Source organism: Hylobates moloch, unplaced genomic scaffold (assembly GCF_009828535.3).
Source record: "Hylobates moloch isolate HMO894 unplaced genomic scaffold, HMol_V3 SCAFFOLD_8, whole genome shotgun sequence".
Lineage (NCBI taxonomy): Eukaryota > Metazoa > Chordata > Mammalia > Primates > Hylobatidae > Hylobates > Hylobates moloch.
Window position 1 is genome coordinate 8,013,971 of NW_026652283.1, and position 27,441 is coordinate 8,041,411.

The 27,441-nt window shown below is 43.0% G+C and overlaps 1 pseudogene; it reads left to right on the plus strand.

The window, feature by feature from the left end:
* The first annotated feature begins 15,398 nt into the window (after positions 1–15,398).
* LOC116472220 (trifunctional enzyme subunit alpha, mitochondrial-like) lies at positions 15,399–18,828 on the plus strand (annotated as a pseudogene).
* The last annotated feature ends 8,613 nt before the right edge of the window (positions 18,829–27,441 follow it).

A 27,441-nucleotide genomic window follows, 5' to 3' on the forward strand; every position in this document is an offset into this window, starting at 1 on the left:
TCCACATATAAGTGAGATTATGCAATATTTTTCTTTCTGTGTCTGACTTATTTCACCAAGCATAATGTCCTCCAGGTTTATCGATGTTGTTGCAAATGGCAAGATCTCCTTTTTTAAGGCGGAATGATATTCTTATTCTGATATATATATATATGTATACATGCCACATTTTCTTGATCCATCTTCTGTCGACAGACACATAGGTTGTCTCCATATCTTGGCTATTGTGAATAGCGCAGCAGTGGACATGGGAGGTATCTCTTCAAGGCACTGTTTTCGTTTTCTTTGGGTATTTACCCAGAAGCAAGATTGCTCAATATGGTAGTTCTGTATTAAAATTTTTGAGGATCATATAGTAGTTCTATTTTTAGTTTTTTTTTTTGAGAAACCTCCATACTGTTCCCTGTAACGGCTGTGCCAATTTACATTCCCACCAGCAGTGTACAAAGGTTCCTTTTGCTCCACATTCTCACCAATACTTATTTTCTTTTGTCTTTCTGGTAATAGCCATTCTAACAGGTGTGAAGTTATGAGATAGGAAAAAATAAAAATGTAAAATGCAAAACCAATAGTATATAATAGGGGCCGGGCGCAGTGGCTCACGCCTGTAATCCTAGCACTTTAGAAGGCCAAGGCAGACGGATCACCTGAGGTCAGGAGTTCGAGATCAGCCTGGCCAACATGGTGAAACCCCGTCTCTACTAAAAAAAAAAAAAATACAAAACAGCCAGGTGTGGTGGTGGGCAACTGTAATCCTAGCTACTCGGGAGGCTGAGGCAGGAGAATTGATTGAACCCGGGAGGCGGAGGTTGCAGTGAGCAGAGATCGTACCACTGCACCCAGCCTGGGCGACAGAGTGAGACTCCGTCTTAAAAAAAAAAGTATATAATAGGAAAAACTGACTATTTTTTCTTCCACATTCACACACCACTCAACACAGCCCTTCTGACACCAGATGTGTGCCGGTCTTTTCCCATACACCAAGCAGTTTTCCAGTGGACATCAATTGGGTGTTCTATAATTTAATTCAATTCTGGCACTATCTACTTGGATATAGCATCAGACCTCACAGATTGTGGGTCAATTCCACAAGATGGCCCCCACTTCAGATGCCAATCTCAAATTCCAGGTTGTGACTTGTACTTCTGATCAACCGGCTTAGGGGTTCCTATAACCCATGCCTTGGGTTCCATTAATTTGCTAAGCTGGCTTAGCAAACTCGGGGAAACAATTACTTAACTTTTACCAGTTTATTATGTTAGTGAAGGATATAATAAAGCATACAGGCCAGGCGCAGTGGTTCATGCCTATAATCCCAGCACTCCAGAAAGCCAAGGTGGGTGGATCACTTCAGGCCAGAAGTTCGAGACCAGCCTGGCCAGCATGATGAAACTTCCATCTCTACTAAAAAAATACAAAAATTAGTTGGGCATGGTGGCTCACACTTATAGTCCCAGCTACTCGGGATGCTGAAGCATGAGAATCGCTTGAACTCAGGAGGCAGAGGTTGCAGTAGCTGAGATCGCACCACTGCACTCCAGCCTGGGTGACAGAGCCAGATTCTGTCTCAAAAAAAAAAAAAAAAAAAGATACATGTGAACAGCCAGATGAAAGTACAGAGGGTAAGAACTGGAGGGGTCTGAGCACAGAAGCTTCTGTCCCCTGGAGTTGGGGTGTGCCACCCTCCCGCTACACAGATATATTTACCAACTCAGAAGTTCTTTGAACTCCATACTTCAGGGATTTTTATGGAGACTTGATCATGTAGGCACGATTAATTATTTACTCTATTCCCAGCCCCTCTCTTCTCTCGGGAGAATGGGGAGTGGGGCTGAAAATTCCAAGCTTCTAGTCATGACTTGGTCTTTCTGGGGACTGGCACCTCTCCTAGAGCCTACCAGGAGTCATCTCATTGGAACGAAACAAACTCCTGTCATCCAGAAATTCCAAGCTATTCAAAAGCTCTGTGTCAGATGCTCTTATCAGTCAGAAATTCTCAGGGCTTTAGGAACTCTGTGCCAGGAACCAGGGGCAGAAACCAAATATATATTATTCTTATTATTTCACAGAGAAGATACCTCATTGTCATTTTGATTTGTATTTCCCTCATGATTACTGTATTAAGCACATTTTCATACACTTGTTGGACAATTGTATGTCTTCTTCTGAGAAATGTCTATTCAGGTCCTTTATCCATTTTTAATTGGGTTATTTATGTGAGAATAAATATGATTTAAAAGCTGTTCGTGGACCAGTCACGGTAGCTCACGCCTGTAATCTCAGCACTTTGGGAGGCTGAGGTGGGCGGATCATTTGCGGTCAGGAGTTCGAGACCAGCCTGGCCAACATGGTGAAACCTTGTCTCTACTAAACATACAAAAATTAGCTGGGTGTGGTGGCACGTACCTGTAATCCCAGCTACTCGAGAGGCTGAGGTAGAATTGCTTGAACCCAGGAGGCAGAGGTTGCAGTATGCTGAGATCACACCATTATACTCCAGCCTGGGCAACAAGAGTGAAACTCCATCTCAAAAAAATTTTAAAAAGCTGTTGGAACGCCAGAAACACTGTAAGCCTTGAGAGAGATGTGACTGTGATCTGAGTCATATATGGTTGCAACATCTGCTTCTCAAGTTATAGACTAACCCACTTCCTTATTTTTCTTGTCCTGTACAGTAACTAGAGAAAATTAAATGACATCAAGGACAAAAACCTCCTGCCTTGTTAATTAATGACCCTTATCGTAGATTAACTTCTCCTTTGTCGTCTTGCTTTGCCTAGACCAGATGACAGAAAACATATGACTATTACACCCTCTGCAAAAGATGCTATATGTACACTTCCCAAAAAGAAACACTGCCTATAATCAATCCAATTGTTATAACTATGCACCAACCTTGTATGAAAAATGTTGTAATTGTGCATAAACTCCAGTGTCTCTGCCTACATAAATGATACTTTAACTTCCCTAGTTCAGAACACTGACTCCATTTCCTTGGAGCTGGTGTTTCTGAATGGACTATCTTCAAACTTTGTCCTTGAATAAACTTTATTTAAATTAGATTCTGACCCTTTTGATTATTTTAGGCTGACATACTTTTTTTTGGTACTAAGTTGTATGAATTCCTTATGTATTTTGGATATTAAACCCCTGTCTACCTTTTTTTTTTTCCTTTCTGAAACAGGGTCTCGCTCTGTCACCCAGGCTGGAGTCCAGTGATGCAATCACAGCTCACCGCAGCCTTGACCTCCCAGGCTCAAGCAATCCTCCTGCCTCAGCCTCCCGAGTAGCCGGGACTACAGACACAAGCCACCATGCCCAGGTGATTTTTATACTTTTTTTGTAGAAATAGAGGCCTCACTTTGTTGCCCAGGCTGACCCTAAACTCCTTGACTCAAGTGATCCTCCTGCCTCAGCTTCCCAAACTGCTGGGATTATATGGCATTAGCCACTGCACCTGGCCAGACATTAACCCCTTCGTCAGATATATGATTAGCAAATATTTCTTCTAACCTATAGGTTGCCTTTTCATTTTGTTGATTGTTTTCTTTGCTGTACAGAAGCTTTTCAGTTTGATTTAGTTCCACTTTTTATTTATGCTTTTGTTGCCTATTCTTTTGGTGTCATAGCCAAAAACATCACTGCCAAGGCCAATGTCAAGAAGCTGCCCATTCCCACTCCCATTTTCTTCTAGTAGTTTTATGGTTTCAGGCCTTATTTAAGTCCTTAATCCATTTTAGTTGATTTCTGTGTATGGTGTAAGATAAGAGTCCAATTTCATTCTTTTGCATGTGGATATCCAGTTTTCCTAACACAATTTATTGAAGAGACTATCCTTTCCCCACTGTGTATTCTTGGTGCCCCTGTTGAAAATTAGTTGACTTGCGTGGTGTGGTGGCTCATGCCTGTATTTCTAACACTTTGGGAGGCCGAGGTGGGTGGATCACTTGAGGTCAGGCGTTCAAGACCAGCTTGGCCAACATGGTGAAATCTTGTCTCTACTAAAAATGCAAAAATTAGTTAGGTGTGGTGGCTCACGCCTGTAATCCCAGCCACTTGGGAAGCTGAGGCAGGAGAATTGCTTGAACCTGGGAGGTGGAGGTTGCAGTGAGCTGAGATCATGCCACTGCACTCCAGGCCGGGCAACAGAGACTTTGTCTCAAACACATACACACACACACACACACACACACACACGAAGAAAATTAGTTGACTTTGTATGCTGGAGTTTATTAGGGAATTTTCTATTCTCTTCATCTACGTGTCTGTTTTTATGCCAGTATCATACAATTTTGACTACCATAGTTTTGTGCTATAATTTGAAATCAGAAAGTATGCTGCCTGTAACTTTGTCCTTCTTTCTCAAGATTGATTTGTGTATTCAGAGTCTTTTGTTCCATACAAATTTTAGAATTATTTCTTTGAAAAATGGAATTTTGATAGGAATTGTGTTTAATCATTTAATCTCTATGTCCCTTTATTTAGTATAAACTTTTTTTTTTTTTGAAAGAGTGGAGTGCAGGCTGGAGTGCAGTGGCACAATCATGGCTCACTACAGCCTCAATTTCCCAGGCTCAGGTGATCGTCCCACCTCAGCCTCCTGAGTAGCTGGGACTACATGTATGTGCCATCATGCCCAGCTAATTTTTGTATTTTTTGTAGAGATGGGGTTTGCCATGTTGCTCAGGCTGGTCTCGAACTCCTGGGGTCATGTGATCCGTCTGCCTTGGCCTCCCAAAGTGTTGGGATTATAGGCGTGAGCCACTGTGCCAGGCCAGTATAGACATTTTAACATATTAACTCTTCTAATCCATGAACACAGGATATCTTTCCACTTATTTGTCGTCTTCAACTTCTTTCATCAATGTTTTATAAGTTTCAGTGTATATATCCCTCACCTCCTTGGTTAAGTTTATTCCTAACTATTGTATTCTTTTTGATGCTATCATAAATGAAATTATTTTCTTGATTTCCTTTTCGGGTAGATATTTGTTCTTGTAAACAAATGCAACTACTTTTTGTATGTTGGTTTTTTAATCCTGCAACTTTACTGAATTTATTAGCTCTAATCATTTTTGTGTGTGTGGACTCTTTAGTTTTCTACATACAGAATTATGTCATCTACAAAGAGAAATAATTTTACTTCTTCCTCTCAAATTTGGATGCCTCTTATTTTTCTTGTGCGATTGTTCTTGATAGCACTTCCAGCACTATGTTGAAAAGAAGTGGCAACAGTGGGCATCCTTGCCTTGTACCAGATCTCAGAGGAAAAGTTTTCAGCTTTTCCATTAATTTTGACGTTAGCTGTGTGCTTTTCACAAATGGCTGTTATTGTGCTAAGGAATTTCCTTCTATACCTATTTTGATGAGTTTTTTTTTTCTACCATGAATGAATGTTGAAGTTTGTCAAATGCTTCTGCATCTCTTGACATGATCATGTGGTTTTTAATGTGACGTAGCACATTGATTGATCTGTATGTGTTAAACCACTCCAAAGGATAAGTCCTACTTGGTCATGGTGTAGAATCTTCTTGATGTGTTGTTGAATTTGGTTTGCTACTATTTTATTGAGGATTTTTGTATCTATCACATATTTCTTTTTCTTTTTTTTTTTTGAAACAGAGTCTTGCTCTGTCACCCAGGCTGGAGTGCAATGGTGGGATCTCAGTTCACTGCAACCTCTGCCTCCCGGGTTCAAGCGATTCTCCTACCTCAGCCTCCTGAGTAGCTGGGATTACAGGCTCCTGCCACTACGTCAGACTAATTTTTGTATTTTAGTAGAGATGGGGTTTCACCATGTTAGGCTGGTCTCCAACTTCTGACCTCAAATGATCCGCCCACCTCAGCCTCCCAAAGTGCTGGGATTACAGGCACGAGCCACCACACTCGGCCAATTTTTTTGTATTTTCAGTAGAGACGTGGTTTCACCATGTTGGCCAGCCTGGTTTCAAACTCCTGACCTCAGGTATCTGCCCACCTCGACCTCTCAAAGTGCTGGGATAACAAGGCGTGAGCCACCGCGCCCGGCCTATCACATATTTCTTTTCTTTTTTTTTTTTTTTTTTTTGAGATGGAGTCTCGCTCTGTCGCCCAGGCTGGAGTGCAGTGGCGCAATCTCGGCTCACTGCAAGCTCCGCCTCCCGGGTTCACGCCATTCTCCTGCCTCAGCCTCCTGAGTAGCTGGGACTACAGGTGCCCGCCACCACGCCCGGCTAATTTTTTGTATTTTTTAGTAGAGACAGGGTTTCACTGTGTTAGCCAGGATGGCCTCGATCTCCTGACCTCGTGATCCGCCCGCCTCGGCCTCCCAAAGTGCTGGGATTACAAGCGTGAGCCACCGCGCCCGGCCATCACATATTTCTTAATGGCAGCTCCTTTAAAAACACACACACACACACACACACACACTCACATCCTTACTGAAACTGAAATTATTTTTTAAAGCCCAATAGCTTCCCTGACAAGGGCCCTCTTTCTTCCTGCTCAGCCTCTGACTGGGAAGTGATCCCATTCTCTATACAAAAAGTCATTATCTCACAAGTTCAGCCAAACAGCTAGAAAGCAGAAAAGCTGGGACTGAGATTTGAAAGCATCAGCCTTACTCCAAAGCCCATGCAATACTGTCAAGCTGGTAAAATCAATCCTACAGACCTTAATCTATTTGACCATATCAATTTAGAAATCTTCATCAGAGCTACAGAGAAAGATCCCCCCGCCACCGCCACATAACTATATCATTTAGAATTGGTATATGTCAGGCAAACTCAATAAATGGCTAATACAAGAAAGACTGTCTTCCACCCCAAAATGTAGACAGTTGACTTAGCAAGTATTAAATCTAAATCTAATTGAAACATGGACCTGTACTTCTTTGGAGCTCCTTGCTTTATCAAAAGAGGCTCTGTTGGCAGAATTATCTGTGGATATTTCTTTATTCTATTTTATAAAATGTATTTGATATGGTGTTGGCAAAACCTAATAAACACAACACAAAATACAGTCTACATTCCTGTATAATGTCTCCTTCTGTTTTGAAAATCTTTTCAGTGTATAGACTGCAAAACAGATTCTCTCTAACATATAGCAATCAGTTTTAGATATTCAGCATTTGAAAATGAAGTTCCTGGAGAGAAACAAATATTCTGTTTGTTTTGATGTTCTACCCCTTTGGGGGCAATTTTAAAAAGTGATTTTATGACGAATTTATAAAGATTACCTTTGAAAGCTGAAATTCATTCATCTGATTAATATTTATTAAAGGCCTATTATGAGAGAGCATAAGGGGAACATTGAAGGTGAATACTGGTGTGCATTATAGTTCTTCAAGCAGTTTATAATGTTGTTAAAAGCTTTAAAAATAGACATAATACTTAAAGGCAGGTGTGGTGGCTCATGCCTATAATCCCAGCACTTCGGGAGACAGAGGCGGGCAGATCACCTGAGGTCAGGAGTTTGAGACCAGCCTGGCCAACATGATGAAACCTCGTCTCTACTAAAAACACAAAAATTAGCTGGGCGTGGTGTGCATGCCTGTAATCACAACTACCCGAGAGGCTGAGGCAGCAGAATCCTTTGAACCCGGGAGGCAGAAGTTGCAGTGAGCCGAGATTGCACCATGGCACTCCAGCCTGGGTGGCAGCAAGATTCTGCCAAAAAAAAAAAAAAAAAAAAAGACAAAATACTTAAATGACTGACAATAGTAAAATAAATAGCTATAAAAGACAAATCTAAAAATTACTGAATCATGACATCTCAAAGTTGAAGGAACTTTAGGTTTCTCTAGCCCTATGCTTTTCAAAATGGGACATGCATATCTGGAAATATGCTTATTTTTTGAGGGTGCAGCAATCGATCAAAGATAAGTGGAAGTCACAGGATGGACACTCCATGCTTTCCTGGAACCTAAAGATTTCCCGAAAATTAGAGGAAAACATTATTTTTATTTTAAAAATTATTTGGAGAAGAATGTAGTATGCACATTAATTTCCTTATACTTATGTCTTTTCCCCCACTTTTTTTTTTTTCCTTTTTTTGAGACAGAATCTCACTCTGCCACCCAGGCTGGAGTGCAGTGGTGCAATCTTGGCTCACTGCAACCACCATCTCCCAGGTTCTCCCACCTCAGCCTTTCAAGTGGCTGGGACCACAGGCACCCGCCACCACACCTGGCTAATTTTTGTATTTTTTGTAGAGATGGGGTTACGCCATGTTGTCCAGGCTGGTCTCAAACTCCTGGACTCAAGACATCCGCCTGACTGGGCCTCCCAAAGTGCTCGGGTTACAAATGTGAGCTACCGCACCTGGCCCTTCTTTTCCCCAGTATTATCTTCTGCTCTCATGAGAGAAGGAAAAGGCCTCAAGACGTGGAAGACTTCAACAATTTTTATTTTCCCCCGTCTGCAAAGCAAACCCACATGTAGCAGGCCTACCAGTGTGGCTGCTAATATAGCATCATGAAACTTTTAAAGACAAAACATAGACTCCAAGTAAGTTGAGTGATTTGCAATTATACCCTCGATGCTCAGCATTTCTTAGTTTACTCTTCTTTATAGACAGTTTAATGGGGAAGAAACTGAGAAACAGTGATTCTCTAATGCTCTGTAAAAAGCATGAATTCTTGCTAAAACTTTCCAAATTGTGGTCTCCTAATTTTTTGTCTTTTTTTTTTTTTTTAGACAAGTTCTTGCTTTTTCGCTTTGTTGCCCAGGCTAGAGTGCAGTGGCACAATCTCAGCTCACTGCAGCCTCAACCTCCTGGGCTCAAATGATCCTCCCACCTCAGCCTCCTGAGTAGCTAGGACTACAAGCATGTGCCACCACTCTTGGCTAATTTTTAAATTTTTTTAGTGACAGGATTTCACTGTGTTGCCCAGGCTAGTCTTGCACTCCTGGGCTCAGGCGGTCCTCCCACCTCAGCCTCCCAAAATGCTGGGATTACAGGCACGAGTCACTGCACCTGGCCTCTCTTACTCTCTTGTACAAACCCAGTATAGTTGGCCCTCTATATCCGTGAGTTCCACAGACTTGGATTGAAAATAATTGAAAAACAAACAAAATAACAATTTAAAAAAATACGAATTTTAAAAACAGTATGGTATAGCAACTATTTACATAGCATTTACATTGTATTAGGTATTATAAGTAGTCTAGAGATGACTGAAAATATACAGGAGTATGTGTGTAGATTATATGCAAATACTATGCCATTTTATATAAAGAACTTAAGCATCCTCGGATTTTGGTATCTGAGGAGGGTCCTGGAACCAATCAATCCCTCGTGGTTCCCAAAGGACAGCTGTACAAGGATATGCATCATCTACTTGGTGGCATGAGTTCAGAGGAAGAAGAAAATCATGGTAGATAGAAGCTATAATAATCAAAATAATTGAAATAATCAAAAGCTTCATGATAGGCAGCGCTTGATTGAGACTTTGATGAATAGATAGGATTTGAACATTTATTTATCATTTGAATAATAAAATGCATAGAAAATATGTGACTATTCATTCATCTTCATTGATGCTGGGGCAGAGAATTCTGGGAAGATAGTATAGTGTAATGAAACCAGCATGGTCTTTGAAGACAGAGAGACTTGGGCCCAAGATCTGTTGTCCCTTTTTTTTCTTTGAGACAGGGTCTCACCCTGTCACCTAGGCTGGAGTGCACAGGTGCAATCATAGGTCACTGCAGCCTCCAGCTCCTCAAGCGATCCTCCCACCTCAACCTCCTGAGTAGCTGGGACTACCGATATGTGCCACCACACCCAGCTAATTTTTGTATTTTTTGTAGAGACAAGGTTTCCCATGTTTGCCCAAGCTAGACTCAAACTCCTGGGCTTAATCTGCCTGCCTTGGCCTCCCAAAGTGCTGGGATTACAGGAGTGAGCCACCGCACCCAGCAGATCTGGCGCTTTCACTTAGGAAATGCATGGCATTGGGAAAGAATTCCTTCCTCACAAAGTCGTCCTGATGGTTTTCTTAGCTACTGTGTGTGAATATGAAAGCATGGCATCTGGGATATGTAAAACATGCTTGATAAAATTTCTCATCTCTCCAGGTGACAGGAACAGCATGAGCTTGTCCTCACAACCTTGCTCTTCCTGTCATCTTCTCTCCAGGCGACAGGAACAGCAGGGTTGTGAGGATTTGCTTCTGATATTTTAGCAACAGTTTGAGCTCAGTCTGGTTTGAGTGAAGGCTCATAGTAAAGCTATGATTACATAAAATTGAGATGTTATTCATATTTTACATAATCTTCTTAAGGAAAACTCTAATAAAATCCAGAGTTAACTAACTTATATGTAACTATAAAGTTCTTTATGTTAAGGAAACATGATTTGTCCAGCATAAGAAAATACTTTATTTCTTAGAAAGCAATATTCCTTGTTCACTTTGTTTCTTCTAAGGGAAGAAAAATTATATCTCTTATAATTACAGAATCATTTTCTGTTTTGGGGGATTTGGAGTTAGTGAGACTAAAAAACAATTTTGTGGGGTTTCATTCAGCGATTAGTTATTTTCCTTACTAACTTACTGTCTCCCCTCACCAACTTCTATTGAAAAACCACAGCACAACCTGGCTAGTTCATTTTTAACAAAAATAACACGACTTGGAAATTGTGCTGCTGGTGCACATCTGGACTTCACCACTTAATCCTCACCATGAGAAGCACAAGGTGAGGTTTCATTATGGCCACTATGTGAAGCTAAAATGGGGACTTCCCCTGGGAGTCTCCAGGGTGTACGTTCCTGAGTCTGAGGCCAGCATGCTCCGGCAGTGACTCCCCAGGCCACTATTTTTGGACACCAGCTAGATTGTTCAATATGATACTTTGTTGTTTTTAAAAAGAGCTCAAAAAGGAGTCTCTGTGGGTGAAAGTGTCATTTTTGGAGTGCTTCTACTTCTGCATTCCCCGATTTTTGTTTTTCTCAGTTTACTGCCAGCCGTATTATAGAACTTCTCTGGGGTATGAAGAAGTTGAGTGACAGGCCTTTATGCATGTACAGGAATTACTCATTCAACTTCTGCTGTGCAGCTGCCCAGGACTCTTCAAGGATGAGAGAACAGTAAACAAGAATGTATCAAAAATCTAGGACTGGGCAAAGGGCTAAAACAAAAGAATTATTTTTAATGGGAAAATGAACTAAGGAACCTTCTCCGATCATGCACATATAAGACATAGGGTAGTGGGAAAAGTTAGGTTTTGTAATCTAGCACATAGAGATTTGAATTCTGTCTCCACCATTTCCTATCCATCCTCCTGCTCCACATTTCTTTGAATGTGTTACCTAATGTCATATGTTTCAGTTCTTCCATGTATAAAATGTGATCAAATAATAGTGATAATAGCTAACGTTTATTGTGTACTTACTTTACGGAAGATTCTGTTTTAAGCACATTGCATATAGTATCTCATTTAAATCCAAGAGGTAGGAACTATTATTATTCCTAAGTTCAGGCATAAATACTGAGGCGGCTCAGAGGTGAAACAACTGTTTTGCAGGATAGCTAAAGATAACATAGGCCAGGCATGGAGGCTCACGACTGTAATCCCAGCACTTTGGGAAGCTGAGGCTGGTGGATCACTTGAGGTCAGGAGTTTGAGATCAGCCTGGGCTACATAGTGAGACCCTGTCTTGAAAAAAATAATAATAATAACATAAACAAGTGTCTCAGCATGTTGCACAGAAGTTACTCTATAAATAATAACTATTTTTATAAAATATTATCTTACAATAACTGCCATATTTAATAATGGTATATTAGAAGATGAGATATTTCACCACCACACATCTACAACCATTTGATCTTTGACAAACCTGACAAAAATAAGCAATGGGGAAAGGATTCTCCATTTAATAAATGGTGCTGGGAAAACTGGCTAGCCATATGCAGAAAACAGAAAACTGGATCCCTTCCTTACGTCTTATACAAAAATTAACTCAAGATGGATTAGGCCAAGCACGGTGGCTCATGCCTGTAATCCCAGCACTTTGGGAGGCCAAGGAGGGCGGATCACGAGGTCAGGAGATCGAGACCATCTTGGCCAACACGGTGAAACCCCGTCTGTCCTAAACATACAAAAAATTAGCCGGGCGCAGTGGCAGGCGCCTGTAGTCCCAGCTACTCGGGAGGCTGACGCAGGAGAATAGCGTGAACCCGGGAGGCAGAGCTTGCAGTGAGCCGAGATAGCGCCACTGCAGTCCAGCCTGGGCGAAAGAGCGAGACTCCATCTCAAAAAAAAAAAAAAAGATGGATTAAATACTTACATGTAAAACCCAAAACCATAAAAACTCTAGAAGAAAACCTAGGCAATACCATTCAGGACATAGGGATGGGCAAAGACTTCATGACTAAAACACCAAAAGCAATTGCAACAAAAGCCAAAATTGACAAATGGGATCTAGTTAAACTAAAGAGCTTCTGCACAGCAAAAGAAACTGTCATCAGAGTGAACAGGCAACCTACAGAATGGGAGAAAAACTTTGCAATCTAACCATCTGACAAAGATTTAATATCTAGAATCTACAAGGAACTTAAACAAATTTACAAGAAAAAACAAACAACCCCATCAAAAAGTGGGCAAAGGATATGAACAGACACTTCTCAAAAGAAGACATTCATGTGGCCAACAAACATATGAAAAAAAGCTCCTCATCACTGGTCATTAGAGAAATGCAAATCAAAATCACAATGAGATACCATCTCACGCCAGTTAGAATGATGATTATTAAGTCAGGAAACAACAGATGCTGGCGAGGCTGTGGAGAAATAGGAACGCTTTTACACTGTTGGTGGGAGTGTAAATTAGTTGAACCATTGTGGAAGATGGTGTGGTGATTCCTCAAGGATCTAGACCAGAAATACCACTTGACCCAGCAATCCCATTACTGGGTATATACCCAAAGGGTTATAAATCATTCTACTATAAAGACACATACACATGTATGTTTATTGCAGCACTATTGGCAATAGCAAAGACTTGGAACCAACCCAAATGCCCATCAATGATATACTGGATAAAGAAAATGTGGCACATTTATGCCATGGAATACTATGCAGCCATAAAAAAGAATGAGTTCATGTCCTTTGCAGGGACATGGATGAAGCTGGAACCATCATTCTCACCAAACACAGGAACAGAAAACCAAACACTGCATGTTCTCACTCATAAGTGGGAGTTGCACAATGAGAACACATGGACACAGTGAGGGGAGCATCACACACCAGGGCCTGTTGGGGGATGGGGGGCAAGGGGACAGAGAGCATTAGGACAAATACCTAATGCATGCAGGGCTTAAAACCTAGATGACGGGTTGATAGGTGCAGCAAACCACCATGGCACATGTATACCTATGCAACAAACCTGCACGTTCTGCACATGTATCCCAGAACTTCAAGTAAAATTAAAAAAAAAAAAAGAATAACCAAAACTTCTTCTTTCTACTTCTAAGCTTCCCTTAAAAAAAAAAATAGAAGACAAGATATTTCAAAAATATAAGTTGTGACCATCAACAAGTTATCTGCACCCATAGTTCAAAGTTTTCTGATTAGTTATGAAATATGAGTAGATATATGGTTCTCATATTTTGGTGTGAGTGAGTGCATAAAATTGCAGATTCCACGAATTTTGATTTCATGCATCCCAGGGCTCTGCCTTTTTGAAAAACATGCCAATAATTCATTCCAAAGCTCATGGTCAGTTTGGAGCCAAACTTTGATAAATATTGGCCTAGAAGATCTCCAAAGTCTCATCCAGCTCTAAAATGACAATATATATATTTTTAAACTGTCATGGGGTTACGGGGAAAAGGAGGGCACTTTTCAACAAATTGAAATGCCAGGGAAAACTAGAGGTGCTCCAAATCACACGGAACTCTTCACAGGTTTTTTTTTCTCTTTGTGGGTAGATACATTCCAAAGACCAAATTCCGTATTAGTTGTTTGCTCAGAGGTATGATTCCAAAGATAGTAGAATAAATCTTGACCCAATTAACTCTAAAATGGATGAGGGACAGCTCCTAAGGAAATTATAGCATATTAGAAACAACATGTTATCTGCAGAATTGCCATTCACATCTCTAAAGATATTTCTTTCTAGAGAGTCTGGAAGTCCTGGAACCATGTTGGTAAATTCTTCCTCCTTGGTTCTCTTTTTCTTTTAGGGTCTGCACTGATGATTGCCTTTCTACTAATCAAATCACAACCCCTCTTGATTTCATGAAAATCAGTGTCCTTGATGAGATTTGAGAAGCAAACGAATTGACATCAGCAGCTCCAAATTCTTTTTTTTTTTTTTTTTTTAGACAGAGTCTCGCTTTGTCGCCCAGGTTGGAGTGCAGTGGCGCGATCTCGGCTCACTGCAAGCTCCACCTCCCGGGTTCATGCCGTTCTCCTGCCTCAGCCTCCTGAGTAGCTGGGACTACGGGCGCCCGCAACCACGCCCAGCTAATTTTTTCTATTTTTTAGTGGAGACAGGGTTTCACCGTGTTAGCCAGGATCGTCTTGATCTCCTGACCTTGTGATCTGCCCGCCTCAGCCTCCCAAAGTGCTGGGATTACAGGCGTGAGCCACCGCGCCCGGCCAGCAGCTCCAAATTCTTTAGTTCACACTGCAGCAGGTTTCCCCCTCCCCACAACCCCTCACCCTTTTTACCCACCCATCACCGATCCACACACTCCCCGCCCCCATCCACACATTGGCTAAAATTACCAATCAATGAGGGCCTTTCACTTTGTTACCAGAGGAGGAAAGGAAGAGTCAACCATCTCAGTATGGTTAGAAAACAACACTACTAACTCACTCAGTACATGCCAGCACTTTGCGTGATTTATTCAGCCTGCCCCTACCTCCATGCATTCAGATTACTTTAGGCCTCCATCCATAGCTTCCCTAAAGGAGGTATGGCTACAGCAAAAAATAACTACAATCAAAATTCTCCCATTGAGACAATTTTCCTGGATGTGCTCTGTAATTAGTTATTTATGCTCCATGCAAATAATCCTAAAATCTTGATTAAGACAGGCTAGAAAGGTCACATTGTGCATGGTTTCATTTATATGGAAGTATTTAATTTATGTGAAAATATATCCAGGATAGGTGAATCCCTAGAGGCAGAAAGCAGACTGGTAGTTGCCCAGGGGCTACAGAGGAGACTAGGGAGTGGCTACTTAAATAATGTGAGGTTTTCTTTTGGGGATAGGAAAAGTTTTGAAAATAGAGGTGGTAGTTGCACAAGTCTGTATGTACTAAACGCCACTCAATTGTACACTTTTAAATGCTTAATATTGTGTTATGTCAATTTCACCTCAATTTTTAAAAATCCTGATTAAGAGGAAAAGTCCGCTGCTCAGCCGGCCCCGCTAAAGCGCTCTCCACTGCTGTCCTCTTCAGCTCAACATGGTGGCCTCCCGGGCGATTGGCATCCTCAGCCGCTTCTCTGACTTCAGAATCCTCTGATCCCAAGGTTATATACGCCGCAATTTTACAGAGTCTTCTGCTTTGCTGACCAGGACCCATATTAACTATGGAGTCAAAGGGGATGTGGCAGTTATTCGAATTAAATCTCCCAATTCAAAGGTAAATACGCTGAATAAAGAGCTGCATTCAGAGTTCACAGAAGTTATGAATGAAGTCTGGGCTACTAATCAAATCAGAAGTGCCGTCCTTATCAAAGCCAGGCTGCTTTATTGCGGGTGCTGATATCAATATGTTAGACCGGCCGGTGGCTGACCTTGTAAACCACACTTTGGGAGGCACAGGCGGGCGGATCACGAGGTCAGGAGATCGAGACCACGGTGAAACCCTAAAAAAAAAAAAAAATTAGCCGGGCGTGGTGGCGGGCGCCTGTAGTCCCAGCTACTCGGAGAGGCTGAGGCGGGAGAATGGCGTGAACCCGGGAGGCGGAGCTTGCAGTGAGCCGAGATTGCGCCACTGCACTCCAGCCTGGGCGACAGAGCGAGACTCCTTCTCAAAAAAAAAAGAAAAGGCCACAAAGCCTGTTATAGCTGCCATCAGTGGATCCTGCCTGGGAGGAGGGCTTGAGCTTGCCATTTCATGCCAGTACAGAATAGCAACAAAAGATGGAAAAACAATATTAGGTGTCCCTGAAGTCTTGCTGGGGATCTTACCAGGAGCAGGAGGCACACAAAGGCTGCCCAAAATGGTGGGTGTGCCTGCTGCTTTTGACAGGATGCTGACTAGTGGAAACATTCGTGCAGATAGGGCAAAGATAATGCGACTGGTTGACCAATTGGTAGAACCCCTGGGACCAGGACTAAAACCTCCAGAGGAATGGACAATCGAATACCTAGAAGAAGTTACAATTACTTTTGCCAAAGGACTAGCTGATAAGAATATCTCTCCAAAGAGAGACAGGGATTGGTGGGAAAATTGACAGCGTACACCATGACTATTCCATTTGTCAGGCAACAGGTTTACAAAAAAGTGGAAGAAAAAGTGCAAAAGGAGACTAAAGGCCTTTATCCTGCGCCTCTGAAAATAATTGACGTGGTAAAGACTGGAATTGAGGGAGGGAGTGATGCTGGTTATCTCTCTGAATCTCAGAAATTTGGAGAGCTTGCAATGACCAGTGAATCAAAGGCCTTGATGGGACTCTACCATGGTCAGGTCTTGTGCGAGAAGAATAAATTTGGAGCGCCACAGAAGGATGTTAAGCATGTGGCTATTCTTGGTGAAGGGCTGAAGGGAGCAGGCATCACCCAAGTCTCTGTGGATAAGAGGCTAAAGGCTAGACTTAAAGATGCCACACTCACTAGGCTAGGCCAAGGACAGCAACAAGTGTTCAAAGGATTGAATGATAAAGTGAAGAAGAAAGCTCTAACATCATTTGAAAGGGATTCCATCTTCAGCAACTTGACTGGGTGTGGGGAGAGATCAGACTATTACTGTGTCTATGTAGAAAGAAGTAGACATAAGAGACTCCATTTTGTTCTGTACTAGAAAAAATTCTTCCGCCTTGAGATGCTGTTAATCTGTAACCCTACCCCCAACCCTGTGCTCGCAGAAACATGTGCTGTGTCGACTCAAGGTTTAATGGATTAAGGGCTATGCAGGATGTGCTTTGTTAAACAAATGCTCGAAGGCAGCATGCTTGTTAAAAGTCATCACCACTCCCTAATCTCAAGTACCCAGAGACACAAAACACTGCGGAAGGCCGCAGGGACCTCTGCCTAGGAAAGCCAGGTATTGTCCCAGGTTTCTCTCCATGTGATAGTCTGAAATATGGCCTCGTGGGAAGGGAAAGACCTGACCATCCCCCAGCCCGACACCAGTAAAGGGTCTGTGCTGAGGAGGATTAGTGAAAGAGGAAGGCCTCTTTGCAGTTGAGACAAGAGGAAGGCATCTGTCTCCTGCTCGTCCCTGGGCAATGGAATGTCTCGGTGTAAAACCCGATTGTATATTCCATCTACTGACCGCCTTAGGGCTGGAGGTGAGACATGGTGGCGGCAATACTGCTCTTTAATGCATTGAGATGTTTATGTATGTGCACATCAAAGCACAGCACCTTTTTCTTTACCTTGTTTTTGATGAAGAGACATTTGTTCACATGTTTTCCTGCTGACCCTCTCCCCACTATTACGCTATTGTCCTGCCACATCCCGCTCTCCGAGATGGTAGAGATAATGATCAATAAATACTGAGGGAACTCAGAGACCGCTGCCGGCGTGGGTCCTCCAAATGCTGAGGGCCGGTCCCCTGGGCCCACTTTTCTTTCTCTATACTTTGTCTCTGTGTCTCTTTCTTTTCTCAGTCTCTCATCCCACCCGAAGAGAAACACCCATAGGTGTGGAGGGGCAGGCCACTCCTTCAGCTGGGCAGCTTGAGTAGCAACGTTTTAAAGGTCGACATGGTGATTGAAGCTGTGTTTGAGGACCTTAGTCTGAAGCACAGAGTGCTAAAGGAAGTAGAAGCGGTGATTCCAGATCACTGTGTCTTTGCCAGTAACACATCTGCTTTCCCAATCAGTGAAATCGCTGCTGTCAGCAAAAGACCTGAGATTGGCATGCACTACTTCTCTCCCATGGACAAGATGCAGCTGCCGGAGATGATCACAACCGAGAAAACTTCCAAAGACACCCAGTGCTTCAGCTGTGGCAGTCAGTCTCCAGCAGGGGAAGGTCATCATTGTGGTTAAGGATGGACCTGGCTTCTATACCACCAGGTGTCTTGCATCCATGATGTCTGAAGTTGTCCGAATCCTCCAGGAAGGAGTTGACCTGAAGAAGCTGGATTCCTGACCACGAGCTTTGGCTTTCCTGTGGGTGCCGCCACACTGGTGGATGAAGTTGGTGTGGATGTAGCGAAACATGTGGCGGAAGATCTGCGCAAAGCTCTTGGGGAGCGGTTTGGAGGTGGAAACCCAGAACTGCTGACACAGATGGTGTCCAAGGGCTTCCTAGGTCGCAAGTCTGGGAAGGGCTTTTACATCTATCAGGAGGGTGTGAAGAGTAAGAATTTGAATTCTGACATGGATAGGATCTTAGTGAGTCTAAAGATGCCTCCTAAGTCTGAAGTCTCCCCGGGCGAAGACATCCAGTTCTGCCTGGTGACAAGATTTGTGAATGAGGCAGTCATGTGCCTGCGAGAGGGGATCTTGGCCACGCCTGCGGAGGGAGACATTGCAGCTGTCTTTGGGCTCGGCTTCCCGCCTTGTTTTGGAGGGCCTTTCTGCTTTGCGGGTCTGTATGGCGCCCAGAAGATAGTGGACCGGCTCAAGAAGTATGAGGCTGCCTATGGAAAACAGTTCACTCCATGCTAGCTGCTAGCTGACCATGCTAACAGCCCTAACAAGAAGTTCTACCAGTGAGCAGGTCTCATGCTTCGCTCAGTCAGTGCTCTAACCCCAGCTGTGGGCAGTGCTGGTTTTCCATAGAGTGGCGTCTAGATTTATCAGAGGAATGAGAAGGAAGACAAACTCTGGCACTGGGTTTGCTCCCTGATTAAAGTGCCTTCAGCCAAGACCATCTCTCCCTCCTGGTGAAGTCTGACTGTGAATTAGAGTTTGCACTTCCTACTGGAAGGTGGAACCCACTGTGCTCATTGTATAAGCCCCGAGGCCTAGAGTGGCAGCCAAGAGCCATCTGGAGCCATCTCTGCCTGTTCTTCCCAGGAGGCCAGGGTGGCCAGGGGTGGTGAGGGCAATTCTGCACCCAACCAAACACATAACAGTAAAAACCAAACGGTATCAGCGTCTTTGCCTCTCTGCCTGGTTGTTCCTTTTTCTTCTGTCTTTGTCCTTCTGGTTTAAATGCCTCCTTCGAAAAGCAAGCTGGAAGAAAGCCCTGTGCTTTGGGAATAAGAATGTTTGTGCAGAATTCTAGGCAGCACCTTAGGGAAGGACTGTGATGAGAGAAAGTGGGATCTGGAGGGCTCAAAACCACACACACCTGCCTGTGTAGATGCTTTGCCTGGGCTTCTGCTCACCATGCTGTACTAGGATATTAAAGCTCTTTCCCCAGAAAAAAAAAACAACAACTGATTAAACTCAGAGACTTCTAGGGACTGAATAGCCAGAAAAAAGAAACAAACAATGACTGGGCTATTCTCTCTTTAGGGATGCTATTAGTCTGTACAATCAGAGGAGAAAATTCATAAATAAGGGGTGCAAAGATGACAAGTGCTCTGAGACCGAGGAGAAGAAAGAATACATATGGGAATGGGAGAAAAGAGCCTAGGATATCAGTCGAAAGTTCACTTGGCCAAAACTAGGCAGCAGATGTGTAGAGGGGAACTAAAGGCGGTGAGCAGATGTGTGCCTTCCCTGAACAGGAGGACACATGATAAATTTATAGTATAACTTAAAGCATTACTTTATTTTTTATTATCAAAAATGATAAAAACCTGAAAAGAAAACAAGAAAATGAATGCCATTGTAGGAGGCAAAAGGTGTTATTAAAAGCAGAAAGAAACAACTTGAGCAATAAAGAAGTGACTCTAGGCTGGGCGCGGTGGCTCACGCCTGCCAGCACTTTGGGAGGCTGAGGCGGGCGGATCACGAGGTCAGGATTTCAAGACCAGCCTGACCAACATGGTGAAACCCCGTCTCTACTAAAAATACAAAAATTAGCCGGGCGTGGTGGTGCGTGCCTGTAATCCCAGCTACTCAGGAGGCTGAGGCAGGAGAATTGTTTGAACCCAGGAGGGGGAGGTTGCAGTGAGCCGTGATTGTGCCATTTCACTCCAGCCTGGGTGACAGAGTGTCTCAAAAGAAAAAAAAAAAGTGACTCTAATATCAAATGCAGAGGCCATGTCTTAGTTGACTTTGCATCCCAGCATGCCCTGGGCACTTGGTGTTCAAAAGTTGTTTGTTGACTAAAGGATAATGACTCACATTTACATAGGGCCTATGTGCTGGTGCTACTCTAAACCACTTAATTCATTTAATCTCGCAGTAGCCTTAAGGGTTTTGTATCACTGATCTCTTTTACAGATGAGAAAAGTGAGGCATAGAATGGTTTGAATCATAGTGGTGGGGTGGAGGCAAAAGTAACTCCATCTTGGCTGCTAAAACACCACGTTGACTTCTGATTAACCCCCAGTTCCAGTAATACCTCTAAGATCTCTACTTTATCCAGTGTTAAGAACACATATTTACCATAAGTCTAGCCCCTAGATTAAAACAACCTTAGCCGGGCGCGGTGGGTCAAGCCTGTAATCCCAGCACTTTGGGAGGCTGAGGCGGGCGGATCACGAGGTCAGGAGATTGAGACCATCCTGGCTAACACGGTGAAACCCTGTCTCTACTAAAAACACAAAAAATTAGACGGGCGTGTTGGCGGGCGCCTGTATTCCCAGCTACTCGGGAGGCTGAGGCAGGAGAATGGCGTGAACCCAGGAGGTGGAGGTTGCGGTGAGCCGAGATCGCGCCACTGCACTCCAGCCTGGGGGACAGAGAAAGACTCCCTCTCAAAATAAATAAATAAATAAATAAGTAAGTAAAACAACCTTGAGGTTATCATAAACAGGCACTTACTATGAATCCTGCCCTTAAGCAAATTATAGGCTATGATTCAGGTAGCATTCTTGCCTTTCCCTGAGGGGCGGCCTTCAATTGTCCTACACAACCCTTCTGAAGCACGGATACCCTTTCCCTATGGTATGTAAGCCCTGGGTCTGGGTTGGGGTAACAGCAAGGGGATCCACCATCTTGCAGATGCCTGGGACATGGCTTCTGCTTTTAAGTTCTTATTAAATGCCTTTTTGCTGAGAAACTGGGCATGTCTGCCTCTTTATCTGGCCTTTCAGCTCCCTTAGCCTTTGGGGGTAGGTTTGCATAGGTCTCCTCACCGTAGAATAGGTGGAGTCAGGATTTGCACCCATAAAGTCTAGCTCCAGAGTGTGTGCTCTGACACATAGGCTATCCTTCCTGAAGGAGTCAAAGAAATCAGGATAAAGAGAAAGACTGATGAGCCAGTAAACACACTGATTCTCTACCCTTCCGAGAAGAGGAAAAGTCGGAACCTCTTTGGCCTTTTCCACGTTCTTGTTTCTGGTCAGATTCGTAGCTGACAGCCACTGGCTGAGTGTCCACAGAATTCCTGGGGAATGTATGTGATGTGTGAAAACAAAAGAGACACCTGTGCTCTGCCTCAACTTTTTATTTTTTTGTTTTGTTTGTTTGTTTGCTTGTGAGACAAGGGTCTCACACCTTTTGTTGCCCAGGGTGGCCTTGAACTCCTGGGCTCAAGGAGTCTTCCTGCTTCAGCCTGTGGAGTAGCTGGGATTATAGGCAGGAGCCACCGCACTAAGTTTCTCTGCCTCAACTCTGAATAAGAGAGCACTTTACATCCAGTGGACATAAAAGCATTCTGCACCTTGAGGTAAGCAAGAAAACAAATAAGCAGGGCCATAGCCTCTAGTTCTAGTTTCCAAAATAAATAAAACCTTCAAGTCTCCTCCTTAAGTTACTGACTCTGTCATGCAAACAACTGCATCTCTGACTTTGCCAATGGCAGTCTCTGAAGGTGGGTAATAATCTTTGAGGATATGAGAACCACATACAAAAAGAAAAAAAAATCTGATAGGTTGTGGTGGCTTATGCCCGTAATCCCAGCACTTTGGGAGGCTGAGGCAGGAGGATCACTTGAGGCCAGGAGTTCGAGATCAGCCTGGCCAAAATAACTAAGGAAACCCCAAAATACAAAAACAATTAGCTGGGCGTGGTGGTGCACGCCTGTAATCCCAGCTGTTTAGGAGGCTGAAGCATAAGAATCCCTTGAACCTGGGAGGCGGAGGTTGCAGTGAGCCAAGATCACACCACTGCACCTCAGCCTGGGCAACAGAGGAAGACTCTGTCTCAAAAAATTAAAAAATTAAAAAAAATATCCCGGCTGGGCGCGGTGGCTCACGCGTGTAATCCCCACACTTTGGGAGGCCGAGGCGGACGGATCACGAGGTCAGGAGATCGAGACTGTCCTGGCTAACATGGTGAAATCCCGTCTCTACTAAAAATAAAAAAAATTAGCCTGGCGTGGTGGCAGGCGCCTGTAGTCCCAGCTACTCGGGAGACTGAGGCAGGAGAATGGCGTGAACCCGGGAGGCGGAGCTTGCAGTGAGCCGAGATCACGCCACTGCACTCCAGCCTAGGTGATAGAGCGAGACTCTGTCTCAAAAAAAAAAAAAAAAAAATCCCACCACGAACAGATAAACAGTAAGTCTAGTGACTTTGGGAATCTAATTTGTTTCTCTTTCAGTAGGTTGTATTTTTTATTCCAGTTTTTTTAAGGTGTAGCCTCCCAAACCAACCTTTGGCAAGCAAGTAAACTACTCTTTTGTCTTGGAGTCTTCCTTTTGCAACTGAATGAACTTTTAGAACTTTTAGACCTTTTAGAAGTTTTAGAGTTTTAGAGTTGAGGCATGGTTCTGCTGCACCAAAACTGTGTGAACTTTGTCAGGTCTTATTAAACCTTTTTCTCTGTCTGAAAAATATGAATAATAATACTTCTGCTTCCCACCACAGAGGGAATATGATGTTTGTTTAAAAAAAAGCACAGAACACTTTATTAAAAAGTTGTTGTTGTTATTGTTGTTGTTTTAGTCTATTTTCTGTTATTGAGTCTGTCATCGACTGAGTAATTTATAAAGAAAAGAAATTAGGCCTGGCACGGTGGCTCACGCTTGTAATCCCAGCACTTTGGGAGGCCGAGGAGGGCGAATCACGAGGTCAGGAGATCGAGACCACGGTGAAACCCCATCTCTACTAAAAATACAAAAAATTAGCCAGGCGTGGTGGCGGGCGCCTGTAGTCCCAGCTACTCGGAGAGGCTGAGGCAGGAGAATGGCGTGAACCCGGGAGGCGGAGCTTACAGTGAGCCGAGATTGCGCCACTGTACTCCAGCCTGGGCGACAGAGCAAGGCTCCGTCTCAAAAAAAAAAAAAAAGAAAAGAAATTTATTTCTCACAGTTCTGGAGGCTGAGAAGTCCAAGAACATGGTGCCATTATCTGATGAGAGTCATCCCATGGTGGAAGGACAGAAAGTGCAAGCAAACTGGTGAGGCAGAGAGAAGAAATCGGGCAAAACTCACTTTTATTATAAACCCAGTCTCCTGATAACTAACCTACCCCTGCAATAACAGCAGCAGTAATCCATTTATGATGGATTTGCTAATCACCTCTTTTCTTTTCTTTTCTTTTCTTTTTTTTTGAGATGGAGTCTCACTGTGTCACCCAGGCTGGAGTGCAGTGGTGCGATCTCGGCTCACTGCAACCTCTGCCTCCCAGGTTCAAGCAATTCTCATGGCTCAGCCTCCTGAGTAGCTGGGATTACAGGCACCCGCCACCACACCTAGCTAATTTTTGTATTTTCAGTAAAGACAGGGTTTCACCATAGTGGCTGGAGTTGGCTGGTCTTGAACTCCTTACCTCAAGTGATCTTCCTTCCTCAGCCTCCCAAAGTGTCAGGATTACAGATGTGAGCCACTGCTCCCAGCCATAATCATTTCTTCTTCTTTTTTTTTTTTTTTTAAGATGGAGTTTTGCTCTTGTTGCCCAGGCTGGATTGCAATGGCACAATCTTGGCTCACTGCAGCTTCCACCTCCTGCGTTCAAGCGATTCTCCTGCCTCAGCCTCCCAAGTAGCTGGAATATAGGCACCCACCCTTACACCTGGCTAATTTTTTGTATTTTTAGTAGAGACAGGGTTTCTCCATGTTGGCCAGATTGGTCTCGAACTCCTGACCTCGGGTTATCCCCCAGCCTCGGCCTCCCAAAGTGCTGGGATTACAGCATGCCTGGCCCCTAATCACCTCTTAAAGACCCCACGTCAATTAAAACTCAACATGAGTTTGGGAAGGGACAAACATTCAAACCATAACAATGGTGTCCCGGAGTTCCAAAGACCACATTTGGAATAATTCCACTTTTAAAAAAGTTTTACTTTTAAAAAATTGTTTTACAGACACGATCTCACTCTGCCACCCAGGCTGTTGTACAGTGACACCATCATAGCTCACTGTAACCTCGGCCTCGTGGGCTCAAGCAATCCTCCTGCCTCTGCATCCCCAGTAGCTGGGACTATAGGGGTAGCGACCATGCCTGGCTAGTATTTTAATTTTTTGTAGAGACAGTCTTGCTATGTTTCTCAGGCTAGTCTTGAACTCCTGCCTTGGTCTCCCAAAGCGTTGGGATTACAGATGTGAGCTACTGAGTTTGGCCAAAAAAAATTTTTAATTACATTTAAATTAGGACCAGGAACAGTGGCTCATGCTTGTGATCTCAACACTTTGGGAGGCCAAGGTGGGAGAATCACTTGAGGCTGGGAGTTCAAGACCAGTCTGGGCAACATAGTCAGACCCCCATCTGTATGAGGAAAACAAAAAAAAGGTAAATTTAAACACACTTTAAACAGTAGAGAAACTAGTATTTGTGGTATTGCACATTTTTTGCAAGTTTTCTACTCATTGGCTAGCCAGCAATGTTCATCTCATTTTGTTACAAGGGAAAGAATGGAAAAGCCAACCTACTCAAGAACAGTTTAAGAGAAACCAATCAGCTTAAGTAGAAAAAAAATCCTAGAGTCTTATTATATACTTAATAGTCTTACTAAACCTTTGAACACATAATCTTGTTAATTCACAGAACCACCCCTAAGGCAGGTATGTTGCCACCAGTTTACAGTTGAGAAGCTACTTGCTTAGCATCACACCACTAGGGAATGCCAAGTCTGTACTGGCACTGAAACAAATACCAATTATTTGAAATTAAAATGAGCAGGATGATATAAGTGTTGCTTTAATTAAAATGAGCAGGATGATATAAGTGTTGCTTTTATTGTACCTAGAACCATGTTGATTTGGAGATCTAGATGTCCCGTATATCAATGATGTAAAATTTTTTTTAGTTTCTACATGACAAGAGAGAAATTACTGCTACTACATCCAGCTGATTTTTGTGTTTCTAGTAGAGATGGGTTTTCGCCATGTTGGCCAGGCTGGTTTCAAACTTCTGACCTCAGATGATCTGCCTGCCTCGGCCTCCCAAAGTGCCGGGATTACAGGTGTGAGCAACCACGCCTGGCCTGCTTATTTGTATTACTATTACTTCATTCCCCTTTCCCCTAAAATCTCATCCATTTTCAAGAGTAGATGGACTTATAGAGGTAATTTTATACAAATGGAAGAAATGTTTCTGTGTACAATTCCCATTACCCTTCATTATAACTCCTTGTGTTTGATCATTTGGGACAGAACCACATATTAGGAAATGGTATACAATGATACAGTTGATATCTTAACACCCATCAATCTCTTCAATATAATACAGATTATTTTCCATAAAATGAATTTCCTTATACTTGCTCAAAACTTATCTATTCTGGTTTGGTTTGGGGTTTTGTTTGTTTGTTTGTTTGTTTGGTGGAGAAGGGAAGACAAGGTGAATCTCCCACAAATTTATGAGATCATCTTGAATCCCTATGGATTGTTACATAAATTTAACCAAACACTCCATAAAGTTACACAGTACAGATGTATAGCCAGGTAAGTACTCAGGAGAAAGGAAAAGGGAGAGGAAAGGGAACAATACCAGAGGTAGAGAAAAGAACTGCAAGACCCAAGGGTTAGGAATAAACTAGAACCTTACTCTAAGTGATTGGACAAGTTGAAAAATAACACAAAATCATTATCAGCTATTAAAAAAAATGAGGGTTTGAGGTAAAGTGAAGTTCGATTTGTCAACAGGAAGCTGTGGGCTCTGCACCTCTATTTATATAAACATTTGCTTTTTCCATCTTGGGTTCTGCCCAGAATTTGTCGTCTGACTGCTGCTTCTGGGTCTGCTTGACTGGTTTTTAGAGAAAAAAAGAAAGAAAGAAAGAAAGAAAACAAAACTGTGGCCACCTGTTCCTCTCCTTACCACAGTCTTAACAAGTCACTTTCCCTGATGTTTGGTTGGTGAAAATGCTCAAAGATACAAGGGCTTCCGTTTTTATCAGAGTATTGCTTTATTAATCAAGGCCTCCCTGAGCTGACAAAGCTACAAGGACAGTCCTGCCTCTCCTCCACTGTGCTCCTGATGTCTTTCTGTTTTACCCTAAGTTTCCAGATCCCCCAGGACCCCTTCCCCACTTCTCAAATTCCCTTTGAATTTGGAAATTTGACAATTTCCATCTTTTAGCTTCCTGGCTCCCCCACTCTGGTGTCAGCCTGTTGTCACTCTCTCATCTGGCTATCCCCTGGTCTGGTGCTCTTCCATCTCTGTTCCCACTTCTTTTAGGATTCTTCTCCTTCTTCATTGTGTTACAGCTGCTTCAGCACAAAAGGAAGAGGGATCTTAGAGGTTGTTTGTGCCTTCTCACCAGGTGTAAAGTGGTTAGTTAAACATCTAACTTTGGCCACAAGTACCCTGAAGCAGAGAAGGGAGGAGCTTGTGTCTAGTAACATACACTGCTGCATATGTCATCAAAGTAAGACTCAGAAGTTGGGAAACCAGCTGCGGTTTGTACTCTCTGCCATGAGTCAAAACAATACTGAGAAAAAGTGTGCATAGAACTGTATTTAGTGAGTAGAAGACACACTCGAATTTCCAGAATGTGTTCATTTGAGGAGAAAGGAGAATTTTCTTGAATCGTAAGCATGGAATATGGAAAAAGCCTCAGAGTAGAATCCACTCAATTAGAGAAGGGAAAATAAAAGTGCATCTTTATGAATAGGTAGATGAGGCTGCTATCTATTCAGGATACCAGGAGGGCATTCAATATCTAACAATATTTTTACCAAATTCCTTAATTCTAACATTAAAGATCCATTATTTTGGTTTAAAAAATGGCTTTTCGTTGAAAGCCATTGCTTAGCAAGGTTGTCATTTGGGCTCACCAGGAAAAAAAAAACATATTAACACCTTAATGAGTAAAAACTTTCTTCTGAATCTTCTTTTATTTTTTGGGATGGAGTTTCACTGTTGTTGCCCAGGCTGGAGTGCAGT